The 15287-nt window shown below is 32.9% G+C and overlaps 1 protein-coding gene across 1 annotated transcript in view; it reads left to right on the top strand.

The window, feature by feature from the left end:
• LOC136980032 (nose resistant to fluoxetine protein 6-like) overlaps nt 1-15287 on the top strand; it is a 129814-nt gene that overhangs the window by 91787 nt on the left and 22740 nt on the right. The gene's annotated exons all lie outside the window — the stretch shown is intronic.

Here is a 15287-nt window from a genome sequence, read left to right as displayed (position 1 = left end):
ATAATAGACTGAAAAGTCACGTACAGCTGCGAAGTACTGCGCAATACTTATTTCGACTTTACTGTTTCTATGCTCTTTCTTCTCTACTCTATTTTAGTAGCTAAATATAGAAATATCGAAAAGTAACATTATATTATATAAGTATGTATCATAAAATTTATTTAAAAATATTTCAAAATAACAATAGATAATTTAATTATTCTATGGTCCATTTTGCAATTAACACAATTAAAATCAATCATTTATATTATTACGTGCTCCTAAAATTAAAACCACCTGAAGAGTAAGAGCAACCATTGGCTCTTACTCATCAGGTAAAATTTACGTTTTTAATCATCCAGCTTCAGGATCGATATGTAATTATGAAGCAATCAGAAAAGTTACTCATGATATCGAGTGATGTGTTTTTTCTAACATATGTCATTTTACTTCCTCAGCTGTTGCGAAAAGAAAAAAGTGGAATAACGAGTTGCGTAACTTTTCCGGCTTTTGTGAAATTTTATTTAAAAGATAACTTGTATATTATAAATTTTAATTTTGTTATGAAATTTGTAATGTAAACATAATTTCTCAATAGAAATTTGTTACATGTTATTTCTGGATTTTCATTGTAAGTAAATTAGTACAAACTATTTGGTATAAAAGTTATGATTTTTAGCAAGAAATTGCTATTTCGTCATTGAAAAGCCTATTTCTGGTTATCTTCTTAGTTGTACAGAATATAATATATAATTATAATAATTTGTTCTATGTGTTCCATCTAAGTAAATTTTGTAAATTGAGCCTTGAATATTTAACAAGCATTTATTATTGAAACAGTAATAATAATTATATTAGAATCAGCGCCTTCTAGCGAACTTAACTCTTCTGATTTACCTTGTACTATATAATACGTGAGAGTTATTTTTTCTTTTTGGCATTATCTTAAAATGATATATTTGAAATTTATAACATTATATTCATTCTTTCAAATGATGTTACTAATATTTAGATCTTTATTTATGTTTCGTTTGTTCCTTTATCTTAGTAATTTTTGCAATACTTTTTGCATCGTTAGAATTTATAACGTTATTTAGAATTCTACCTACGCTTATGCCGTTATTTAATTGAACAAACGGTATAAATCATGTGTAAAGGATCGCTATTAACAGAGTAGGGGTAAAAGCGACACGGCCTTGTTATTTGGTCCCACCTGGCATTGCGTTTGTAAACAGTCGGGGAGACAAAGGAAGTAGCGTCTTTGTTTATGGGACTTGTGTGTGGGCGGCAATGTGTTTATTACATGTTAGCTTACTAGAAGAAATGTACAAAGAGGCGGATCGACTCATGTTGTCTTTTTAGTTAAAGATCACCTTGGCAACGACTGTACTCATCCTTGACACCTAGTTAAATAGCAAGTAAAATGCAGACTGTACGATCGCGTGTAATATTCTGATAGTTTTAGAAAGTAAGATTGAAGAAAGAAAATGAAATAATAATTTAATATAAACATGAAAAAAAATATTGCAATTTCAATTTTCAGATTTTATAAAGTTTGTAATATAAATGTTTTAGTAAAGTAACGAAGACGTTAAATGTTCAATATCCACTTGTATGTATGATTCTATTAAATCCGAAAGCGCACTTTGGATGGTAGTAACCAATTTGTCTGCTCAGGTTTGTTAGGAATTTGTAGCCACATTCGTGTTTTCTGTTCGTTGCGACTACCATCAATCATTTTGTGCGTTTTACTTTTATAAAGTTTGAAGATATGTTAATTTTTCGTATATATTATATTTCCTCGACTTCTAAACGTCTCCTATAATTATAGTAAGTTTCAGATATATGGATTGATCTTCTCAAAAATTTTCCAAAAAATTTTCTGTATGTTCGTGGGCACTAAAAGAGTTTTTTCCTGGCGAACATATGCTGTCCCAGGCCACACATTCGGCATCAGAAATCTTCACATGAAGAAATGTGGGGTTCATTTTTTAGACCTGATCCAGGATCACGAGTGGACTGTATATTAACAGCCTTGAAAATTCGACACCTTAACATTGTATACCAATATCTATAAACGTAGGGCTTAAGTGAAACGATTAAACATTACACATGAAAAAAATTTGATGGGATTTCATATAAAATATAAAAAAGTTGCTTATAAACCTACTTCAGTTTATGAAGATATATTTTATTAACGCTATATGTTAATATACACAAACAAAATTACTTCAAATATTGAAATTATGTAACTTTAAAGTATATTTTTGTGTAAAATAAATAAATAATGCATAACTATTGTAGAATTTTTTAAAGTTTACACGAAACTATTCTAAAAATAGATAGAGAATAATTAAATTTAAAGTTGAACTCTGTGGCCACTGCATCTCTATTAACTTTTAAACCACTATTTTGATCTTTCCGAAATATCTTGAAACAATTTTCCTTAAAAACTAACCGTCCGTGCGAGATGCATAGATTTTCAATATAAAGCACTGGATACATTAAGCGACAAATTAGTATAACAAAGTCTTATAGACACACTAACAACCATACATATAGAAAAAAAAAATCTAAATGTTTTTTGCATTTATGGACGTTACAACATCCACTGAGACTAAAAGATCTGTCTATGTTAAAGGCGAGAGTAATATTTTTGAAATAGTTAAATTATCTTCATTTTTTAGCAGTAATAATCAGTCCTACTTGTAATTTCATATGCATTTGCACAAAGAAAGATAATAACAGCAATTATCAAGTATAAAAACAACTAAACAATGCCAGAAAAATACAGCATAACGATGTCACCTGTCTTTATAGAGTTATTAATCGTTTTCACAAGACTTTCCTCAAAAATAAAAAAATAGAGATTTATATAGAATTATATAGAACGTGCTCAGCGAAATATTAAACTATAATCAAACATCTTTAGATAGAGATTTAACTTACAGTTGTAATTTAGTTGCCATTTAATAAAAAGCACTTGAACTTAACGTTTGTTCCAATCTGAAATCTTATATTTTGAGCGATGAAGAAAAGAATTGTTCTATTCGTATTGTTTGTATTCATAATACTGTGAAAATCAAACGAAGTTCCTGAAAAAGAAACAGGATATATTACAGAAAAAATACATTCGAGCGAATTAGATAAAACAGTAAAAATTCTGAATGCAGCAGAATAGAATTTGAGAAATTTGGCAAAATCTGTGGTCAAATTCGCTCTTCCGTATTTAATGAAACTTTGCGAAAAAATGAAATTAACATCGTCATGTGTTAAGAGTGGAGTCATGTTTACGAGAGTTTTAACACAGATGAAAAAATGGCCGTTACAAAATAAGAATTTTAAAATATTTATTGCTTGTAGTTTGATTAGGCCAGAAAGGTGACCGGAGAATCGGCATCCGTTTGGTGTCTCGTGATGTGTGACACCACCGGATCTCGATTGACCCGGAATCCGCGACGGCAAGGTTTGTTTTTAAAAGTTGGTCACGCGAGCGGCTGCATGCGTGGGCGATGGAATTCGGGATGAAGGAGATACGATGAAAAAGATTTTTATCTTTCTTCATACGTATAAAACTGAGATATCTCGTATACTAAGTTTTTACTGATTTGCTGCAAACAGAATGCATTCTCTCCTAACAAATTTCCATCTCATTTATATTACGCCATATAACTGAACTGAGATGAAAAAACAGAGCAAAGAAACAAATGCATGCTGCTTTTTTTATCAGCAATTAGAACTCATTTATATGTTAGATTGAAGTTTTCCAGAAAACTGCTTTGAATACTCTTTAATAATACCAACTTCCAGAGTTTGGTGATTTTATGCAATTGGCAAATGCTAAACGTTATATACAAATGAATTTAATAATAAATAATAAATTTCTATGACTGTAGAAAAGATAGAGTACATTTACGATGAATATACAATTATGTTTACCGTATACTTTATACGTTTTATTTTATTTTACTAAATGATGTTTTTAAAATTTAATTAACAATATTTTATTGTAGTGTTGGATTCTGTCGGAAAACCTTCAGCAGGTATGTTAGGTGTAACTCCATGGATCAGGGGCGATTACGATCAGTGTCTGAATATTGATAGCGGCCACAGTTCTACAGTGAGAAATTCAATAAATATTAATGGAAAGTATTGTGCAATCAAAATAGAATTGCCGAAAATAAGGGATGAAACTATAGAGTTGATTTTAAATTTTAGAAACAATACATTGATTCACTTATTGGAAAATCTTGCTGTAAGTAAAGTAAATTTGCTTAAACTGTAAAGAAATTACTTATCTATCGTTAAATTAGAATTTATTTAGTGTTAAGTGTAGTTTAGTACTTTTCTAGAGTACGTCGAATTTATTTATAGTTATATTCAAAAATATAACTATAAATAATTTTTAAGTACTCTAGAAGTTTAAAATTGTGTCTCTTATATGAGCAAAGTTTTAAATTTTCTATTTTGGACACTAATTTAAAATAATGAAAATTTTCAATTTTTATTATTTTATATTCATCGAAACGCCTGTCAAACCCATATAAAAGCGGGCAATTGTAAGGGGAGGGACTGACTGCCCGTAAAAATGTTCGGGCACTTTTTTCCTTGGATTTTATCTCGATAAGCTTACTCAACTAACTTCCACTTGAATCTCCACACTGAAGAGGGAGATAGTTGAGGAAGCTTATCGTCTGCAAGAAGATTTCATACAGCATGATTGAAATGCTACTTTCGAGATTTATTCTTTATTGAAACTTAAAGACGAAATACAAAATCGATATTTCAAAAAAAAAAAAAAAACTATTTGGAATTGTGTTTAATATGTCAATCATAAAATTCAATGCGTTTTTTTTTCAATTGAATCACAATATTTGACAGTTTGCCTAATTATAGCTGTTCTGTAAAACTCGTTTTTGCGTATTGATGTTAACAGAGCTTCTATTATAGGCATTTTATGTATATTTAGACACATAATTCCAGACCAAAGTATTATACAATATATTTTATTGCAATGGTTGATTAACGTAACCGCATTTCGGGGCTTTAGCCCCTTACCAGAATAAGCTATAATGAAACAATAAAGAAAATCGACAACTGAATCAAATAAAACAAACATTCAAAACTCTACTTACTTTTATGTCATATATGTAGTAAAATTTTACAGTAAGCAAACATTGATCTTCTTTAAAATATTATTTAAAGTACACAAGGTTACTTTTTACATAAACCATGGAGTAAAAATACACCTGATACAACTCCGATTGTTTGACTATCGAAACCTTGTCAGAAATGTAATCGTACTTCAGACGTTCGCCATCAAGTTCTGTTTTATCGGAAAGTCCATTTTGTGTAGTTGTAAACCATTTACTATCACCTGGTTCGATTATGCTTTTACGAAATTTTTACAAAATTATGTCATTTGCATAAATTCAAAGAAACAAATTGTAAATGTATTTAAGGCACCAAGACATTTGAAATTGTTTAAAACTTGGAAACCAGCGATGTTGTGTGTAGAACGAGAACTGACTGAACGCTACGATGTTGTGAGAAACAATTTGCCCTGCATGAAATTTTTCGTTCGTGGAAAGTGTATGAAGATGAAAAAGAAATTATCAACGTTTCATATAAAACTTTTTGACAAAATAAGAATGAAATGCCCAGTTACTTTCTGAATTGTTTGTCATTCATTTCTAAACCAAAAAAAAGCACTATGAAAAAGTACTTTAATTACTTTTATTAGAAAGAGTGAATGTCAAAATAAACAGTTTTCCAACTACATAGTAATATAGGTATTATATTAACTATTCATTAGACTATATATATACATATATATATATATATATATATATTGTCGTCACTATATTTTCTATTAAAAACTTCGACATTTTGTGTTCGTCAAATTCCGGTTGATGAGAAATCGGGTGTTTATTATGAAAAAGTATAAAAAACCTATAAAAATTACAAGAGAAAATGAATGGACATATTGAGAGAGGTGTGAGGTGAGATAATTGATCATAACTATGCATCTACAATGTATTAAAATAAATAATAGATTATGTCGCTGGCTTTGTTGAATAAGTATTTTGAAATTTTACAGGTTGTAAAGTTCGTATTAAAGCATTGACCAAAGATGAAAGTTATTAACCTGTGCCAATGTTGACTAACATTAAAAGAAAACGCAGACACACATACCCAAAGTCGTTTATTATTTCATCACTTATTCAAATTGAACAACAATTATCAATCAGCATGCTTAGTGATGACATTCTGAATGACATTGCAGAAGTACTGTCGCATAAAAAATATCACGTTTCCATATGAAACACATCAGAATGAAACGATAAAATATTTTGTACATCTAACGTTAAGGTAATTTGGCAGACACATTTTACATTACAAGGAGTTTCAAAGAAGAAATGAAAATAATTCAAATTGTCTTCTAAATAAAAGAGTTTATTGACATTATATATATACACAAAGTATATTATTGTTTAAATAATGCACTATTAAGGATAATGTTGTACTAAAATTTATTTTAAAATACATTATATGTCAAACCCAAAACTGCTGTAACGTGAATACAAAATAAATTATTTGTAAAAGACACTTTTGAATAAAGCACACATTTTAAACTACGTCACGAAACTTTTACGTGACGAAGTTAAAAAGCTTTCGATGGTTAACGAGCCTAATTACATTTAATAGCTATAGTAATATGTATATTATAAACATTTTTGGACTATAAAATTATAATTTTATATTCTAGTAAGAATTATACACTGTATATAATGTTTCATAAGTAAACTTCAATATCCTTTACTACTAGTTAAGATTATTTATGTTCGTAATAAATATAACAAACGTCTGCTCTCGTTGTTCTGTGATGTTTTTAGTTCTTGATATACATTTATCTCTTAATTAAACAACAATTACACACCAAAACGAATGCGTATGTAAACTTTTATAGAATGTAGTATTATTTCCAATACTTTTCATAACAGATGCAACGAAATGTACTAAAATTTTTCATTGAAGTTAAATAATTTATATTTTTTTTGCAGAATATTTCATGTCGTATCAGTACTATTCGCATCATCTATCAACAACTTTAATATTTAAATATATTTTCGTAACTTTCGCAGTGAATTGCGTAATTAAATCAGTGTATTTAATGATAAATTTGGAACTTTTTCAAACAAATTGTAATTGAATCAAAGCTGGTTTATTACTGACTTTTAAAAACTTACAGGCTATGTTATTAGTTTACTCATACAACTGTATAAGAACCGTTTGTCGGGCGTATAACGCGCAGTGTATGAAAGAATTTTCATAAACAAACTATTATTTAATGTTAACCACGTAGAAATTGTACATATTTCTTACATATTATTATGTTTTCAGAAACCATTGTCAATGGTGGATTTCTTAAAAGATTTAATGTTCCTTCAAGTAGACTTACGTTTCGATATCTGTATTCCAAGTGACTGTCACGAAGATGATTTAAGAAGTATTTTAAACTGGTGTAAGTATTCTAATAATATTTGGTAACTTAAATACATATTTTATCAATAAGTTTATTGACCATAAAATACATTTTAGTGCTCGATAGTGAACTATCAGCTAGAGTTGATTATTGCAAGGAGAAAAACCAGAAAGTTATTTATTCCACTGCTCAAGTAATATGTTTGTAAGTTGTGATTTCAATATATTCTCATAAATTAAAGTTAATGTGAAGCATTGCACTAAGGTGTTGATCAAACGATTGTTCGATGAAAAGATTTAAATCGATGAAATGCTTTTTAAATATTCTTGTCAGTCATCTTTCTAAAGAAAACGCGAATGTTTCCACTTTTACATTGTTCATTACACACTAAAATTTTTATTTATACGAGAATTAGCATATACATTTCTCATGTCAGCATGGCAGTTTGTTCATATAAAATTTGATGTGGGTGAATTTTACGTCTTTACTTCAACATGTATTTCATATTATCATTGTAAATTATGTAACTTTTTCAGGTTTCCGTACTTTACGCCGGACAGGAACATCTTTCTCTATTTTCACTATTCTGTTGGGCTTTTTTTTTAGTTTTGCCCGTATTAGGTGTTATAGCGAACAGCCATAAAGCCTAAAATAAAAAAATTATTTAACATTCAATTCATAGAAAAATGTTTAATCTTCTTGGCCTATAATGTTTTTTTCGCATTAGATATACTAGTAATCTTTTTTAGTAGATTTATACTAAACTTTTAATTTTATATGGTGGTAAAACAGAAATATTCTTTTGCATGTGACAGTTTATTCTGATGTAAAATATTATTAATTTCTTACTTAATAAAAAATTTATTAATAATAATTAAAAATACAGTGACATCCATAAATTAATATATATATATATATTATTTTAAAAAATGTCAATTGCGATGCTATATGAGGAACAACTGCTCTTGAGTAAGCCTAGACAAATTTCTTGAATTTTCTGTATGGATCCGATCCGGGACCATATTTTTTGATTTTATTATTCTATAAATTATTACTAAAAGTACAAACGTATGTAAAATTTATAAAAATTACGTAACTTTTTGTATATTAATGCACAAATCGATAAAAACAAAAATGACAAGTTTGTCTACCCGTAAACACGTGTTCTGTACCTTACACTCCAAAGTAGCATTAGAAGCATTACACATAGCTACGGTTATCATAATTTTTTACTGTTTATATCGGAAAGATTTCAAAAATAAAAAAAGGATACATCAAAGCAAATTCGAAGCTTTTATATTGTAAAAATATAACATACAGCAAACATTATAGCATACGACAATAAGCCTAAATAAATCTGAAATTTTAAAATACAAAGTGCAGAAAGTAAATTAACTTTCGTATATATTTATAGCTATAAATAAAAATTACACAACATTTTTTTGCAGAGATTCTTGTGTAGTTAATGCTACTATCATTGAAAGTCTTTATTTCCACATTAGCAATTATAAGTACGTACAGCATTGTTAATCTATATATATAAAAACGAATGTATGTCTGTGTGTGTGTGTGTGTGTGTGTGTGTGTGTGTGTGTGTGTGTGTGTGTGTTTGTCCTTCATGCATTACCACACCATTTATCCGATTGCCATGAAACTTTGGGAAGTTGTTTAATACGCTCCCGCGAAGGTTTGTGGCATATGTGAAGATCACCATTTCCCCCCTTTCAAAAATATATTTATATATAGACTAAGGCTTTTATGTCCAACAGATGGCGCTAACTTCAAACAACCTAAGTTTGCTTTTCTGTGAGGCATTATGCTTTTCTGTGAGAATGGACTAAAGCAGATCATTTTTTACCTCTCTATATAAATAAAATACAACGTACGTTTGTTCCTACCGATTCCTTCGAAATTTTGACACAACGCTGCATTCGAATACGCACGTGTTTTTATATAATATACATGTCGAAATTCCCCCTACTAGGTGGAGATAAACGGGATTAAGGCTTACCGTGAAGAACTTGGCTTTTATTATACTATTTTAGATGCGTGTTTGATTGCGTTTTAGTAGGGTACGTCAACAGAATATACACTAAAAAGGGATTTTTCGATATTCCCTTGCGAGGGAGAGGAACAGGATTAAGGCTTACTGTGAATAACTCGGCTTTTATTATACTATTTTAGATGCGTGTTTGATTGCGTTTTAATAAGATACGTGAAGAGAATGTACACTAAAAAGGGATTTTTTGAAATTCCCCTCACGGGGGAAGTATCTATATATATAAAAACGAATATGTCTGTCTGTATGTCTGTCCTTCATGCATTACTACACTATTTATCTGATTGCCATGAAACTTTGGAAAGTTGTTTAATACACTCCCACAAAGGTTTCTGGCATATGTGAAGACCACCATTTCCCCTCCTTCCAAAAATATCTTTATATATGTATTTGTGAACTGTTATTTGTAATAATTTTTGTTTAATCACTTTATTTTTGCTAATTATGTATTCACTTGATCTTTGTTAAAACCTTAACTGTATCTTAAACAACAACAACCAATGTTGTATGAGGAAATTTGCCTATTTTACCGATCTAGGTACTCCCGTTTCCAAATTTTAATATCAACTTAAAATGGTTTAAAGAGACAAATTAGAGTAGAAACGGTTTATTATCCAACTATCAGAAAACTGACAACATGCCAAGGAAAACAGAAAGGAGCAATTAAGTAAATAAATTAATTTGTAAAAAATTAAAAATATAAAAGTGGAAACATCGTACCCCCCCTTCCACGGCACCGAGTGTCACTTCTACAATGTTTACACATTAAACGAAGAACTTAGTCAAAGCAATCAATGAATAATGATGAGAGCTGTCACAAAACAAAGATGAGTCACATCAACAAGATGATGACTCTATAAAAGTTAGATGTCATTATCAAACAACAAAATTAAACAATTATCTCAGCTACAATGACGAAACCGCCAATAAATCATCACCCGATGACGACACTACCATATAAACCATCGTCTGATGACAAACTTTCTCATGCTAGAAGTGTTTAAAAAGGGAGCTCCAACCCAATCAAAGAGTCAGATAGAAAGTCAGAGACAAGACTAAAGAGGTCTCAGGGTCAGAAAGAAAAAGTCAGACAAGAGAGTAGACCAGAAGCATAGTGAAAAGTAGTGAGAAGCAGTGAGGGAGAGACATTTAATAGTAAGTTGAATCGATTTAAAAATTTGAATAATTCTTCGAATAAATTCGATATCGAATAATTTTTTCGAATACTGATTTTTCCCATTTTTCTCAGCGAATTTGCAAGCATCGCCAACAGTTATGCCCCCCAAACGTCAATCGATTGGTCGATCTACATCTCAAGCACGAAAGAAAAAGGCATTACGAGCTTCAGAAACAGACGAGGAACAGAAAGCAAGATTACAAGCCGTTCGAGTACACACTGCTCAAGCCCGTTCTTATCAAACGAACGAGCAACGAGAATCGAGATTGGAAACCAATCGAGTACGCACTGCTCAAGCACGTTCTTCTCAAACGAACGAGCAACGAAAATGGAGATTGAAAACCAATCGAGTACACACTGCTCAAGCCCGTTCTTCTCAAACGAACGAGCAACGAGAATCAAGATTGGAAACCAATCGAGTACACACTGCTCAAGCCCGTTCTTCTCAAACGAACGAGCAACGAGAATCGAGATTGGAAACCAATCGAGTACGCACTGCTCAAGCCCGTTCTTCTCAAACGAACGAGCAACGAAAATGGAGATTGAAAACCAATCGAGTACACACTGCTCAAGCCCGTTCTTCTCAAACGAACGAGCAACGAGAATCGAGATTGGAAACCAATCGAGTACACACTGCTCAAGCCCGTTCTTCTCAAACGAATGAGCAACGAGAATCGAGATTGGAAACCGATCGAGTACGCACTGCTCAAGCCTGCTCGAAGGAAACAATTGACCAACGGGGAGCAAGACTAGGAATGAATCGAGAACGCAATGTTCGATCCAGATGGACACTCCACGCTGATTTGAATCTTGCTGCGTTTAATTACGATGCTGATTATGATTACAGTCTTCATCGAAGTGTCGTTATTGAAAAAATGGACAAATTATGCAAATTTTGCCATGCTTTGAAATTCAAAAATGAAACTCCAGGAATGTGCTGCGCAGGTGGAAAAGTGAAATTGCCAGAATTGCATTTACCACCTAAACCATTATCAACGTTGGTATCAGGTGACAAAAGCCAGTCAAAACATTTCTTGGCAAACATACGCAAGTACAATTCATGTTTCCAAATGACATCGTTTGGTGCAACAGAAATCATACGTGACAATTACATGCCAACGTTCAAAGTGCAAGGGCAAATTTATCATCGTACTGGATCACTTCTACCATTGCCGGTTGCAGATCACAAATTTCTCCAAATTTATTTCATGGGAGCCACTGATGAACAAGTTGATCAACGTTGTCGATTCAATACCGGCACTAATCGAGAAATTGTTGCTGCATTACAAAATTTATTTGATGAACATAACGAATTAGTTCGACTGTTCAGGACGGCCCTCGAGCGAATGCCAGCTGATGATTACGTAGTTGTCATTAGAGCTGACAAAACACCAGCCGGCCAACACGAAAGACAATACAACGCACCAACAATTAATGAAGTGGCGATCGTCATAGCTGGTGAAGAATTTAACTCGCATGATATAGTTCTTCATCGCAGAGATGGTAATGTTCAGCGAGTCTCCGAAACTCATCGCTCATATGATGCATTGCAATATTCAATTTTATTCTGGCAAGGAGAAGATGGATATCATTTCAACATCAAAATGAGAAATCCACAAACAGATAGGGAGACCACTAAGAAAGTCAGTGCCATGAATTACTATTCTTATCGATTGATGATTCGTGAAAACACAGACAATCACATTTTGAAATGTCGGAAATTATTCCATCAATACGTTGTCGATATGTACGCAAAAATCGAGACTGAACGACTTCTTTTCATTTGATTGAATCAAACCAAGCTGCGCTCTGAAGAATATGTTCATTTACGCGATGCAATTGCTACTGACGGCAATCCCAACGAACTGGGAAAAATGGTCATACTGCCGGCTACATTCACAAGAAGCCCACAACACATGCATGAATACGCACAAGATGCAATGACTAATGTTCACGCATACGGCCGTCCAGATTTATTTGTAACATTCACATGCAATCCTACGTGGGAAGAAATTAAAGATCTTCTGTTGCCTGGACAATCGTCTTCAGATCGCCATAACATCATTGCACGTGTGTTCAAACAAAAATTGAAATCTATGATGGATTTCATTGTCAAACATCATGTTTTTGGAGAGACACGCTGTTGGATGTATTCCATTGAATGGCAGAAAAGAGGATGACCGCATGCACACATTTTGATTTGGCTGATTGACAAAATTACACCAGACAAAATTGATGAAGTCATCTCTGCAGAAATACCAGATGTCAACATTGATCCAGGCTTATTCGAAGTCGTTACCAACAACATGATTCATGGTCCATGCGGCGCGATCAACAACAATTCTCCATGCATGAAGGATGGAAAATGCACGAAACGCTATTCACGAGACTTACACACCGAAACTATCACTGGAAATGATGGATATCCACAATATCGTCGACGATCAACTGAAGATGGTGGCAAATTCATCACTCTAAAAGTACGCAACAATGACATTGAAATCGATAATTGTTGGGTTGTGCCGTATTCACCATTACTCTCAAAGACTTTCAAAGCACACATCAATGTCGAGTATTGTAATTCAGTGAAATCGATCAAATACATTTGCAAATATGTCAACAAAGGAAGTGATATGGCAGTTTTTGGAGTGGGAAATGCATCTGCACCAATCAATGAAATCGATCAATATGAATTGGGACGCTACATTAGTAGCAATGAAGCAGTTTGGCGTATTTTCTCATTTCCAATTCATGAACGTCATCCAACAGTTGTTCATTTGGCAGTACATCTTGAAAATGGACAGCGTGTGTATTTTACAACGGAGAATGTACATGCAACAGCATTATCGCCACCGAAAACAATGTTAACTGCGTTCTTCTCATTGTGCACGGATGATTTGTTCGATAAAACGCTACTTTACTCAGAAGTGTCAAAATACTACACATGGAATGCATCAGCGAAAAAGTTTCAACGTCGTAAACAGGGCAAACCAGTTGAAGGACATACGAATTTATATTCGTCCGACGCGTTAGGCCGTCTGTATACAGTTCATCCAAACAATCAAGAATGTTTTTACTTGCGATTACTGTTAGTTAACGTACGTGGACCGAAATCCTTCCAAGAACTGAGAACAGTAAATGGTGAAGTATGTGCGACCTATCGAGAGGCTTGCCAAGAATTAAATCTTCTTGAAAACGATGCACATTGGGACACAACACTCGCTGATGCATCGAACACTGCTCAACCACAGCAAATACGCACGTTATTTGCGATAATATTGACAACGTGTTTCCCATCCAATCCGAAAGATCTTTGGGAAAAATACAAAGATTGCATGAGTGAAGACATCCTACATCGTTTGCGAGCAACGAATCAGAATCCGGACATGCAATTTACACCACACGTGTATAATGAGGCGTTGGTTTCGATCGAGGATAAATGTTTGGCAATCGCTAACAAAGGATTGGGGCAGTTGGGAATGTGTGCAGCGAATCGATCTGTAAATGACGCTTATGATCGTGATTTGCAACGTGAAACACAATTCGATGTCGATGATTTGGGTACATTTGTTGAAACGAATCTCCCAAAGTTGGTTTCAGAACAACGTGTTGTATATGACACAATAATGCAAGCAATTACATATCAAAGGGGCGGATTGTACTTCATAGATGCGCCCGGAGGTACAGGTAAAACTTTTCTCATTTCACTAATTTTGGCAACCGTTCGATCACAGAATAAAATTGCACTGGCAATTGCATCATCTGGAATTGCGGCAACACTATTGGATGGTGGTCGAACAGCGCATTCAGCACTGAAATTGCCATTGAATTTGCAAACCACTGAGACGCCGACATGCAATATCACCAAAAATTCCGAAATGGGCAAAGTTCTCCAAACATGTAAACTTATCATATGGGACGAATGCACAATGGCTCACAAAAAAGCATTGGAAGCGCTTGATCGTACACTGAAAGATTTGAGGGGAAATGACCAGCCCTTCGGGGGAGTACTTATTTTATTGTCTGGTGATTTTCGACAAACTCTGCCAGTTATACCACGTTCAACACCCGCTGATGAACTTAATGCATGCCTCAAATCATCAATTCTATGGCGACATGTAAAGAAATTGACTTTGAAAATCAATATGCGTGTTGAACTACAAAATGATGTATCCGCCGAACGCTTCGCAAAACAATTGCTGGATATTGGAAATGGGAAGATGGCAATAGACAGATCTACACAATGTATCACATTGCCAACAAACTTTTGTAAGATGACATCAACCAAAGACAAATTGATTCAAAAGGTTTTCCCAAATATCGCACGGAATTACAAAAATCATCAGTGGCTCAGTGCACGTGCTATATTAGCAGCTAAGAACAACGATGTCAATGACATCAACTTCAGCATTCAAAACAGAATACCAGGCGAAGCAACAACGTATAAGTCCATCAACACTGTTATGAATCAAGACGAAGTTGTCAATTACCCAACAGAATTCTTGAATTCACTAGATTTGCCAGGAATGCCGCCGCACATTTTAACATTGAAAATTGGTGTGCCTATCATTCTTCTTCGAAACATC

The sequence above is a fragment of the Centruroides vittatus genome, unplaced genomic scaffold (genome assembly GCF_030686945.1).
Source record: "Centruroides vittatus isolate TY-2023 unplaced genomic scaffold, ASM3068694v2 contig_659, whole genome shotgun sequence".
In the NCBI taxonomy this organism is placed as follows: Eukaryota; Metazoa; Arthropoda; class Arachnida; order Scorpiones; family Buthidae; genus Centruroides; species Centruroides vittatus.
Note: the sequence above shows the minus strand (reverse complement) of the source record. Positions and strands in the feature narration are given on the sequence as shown.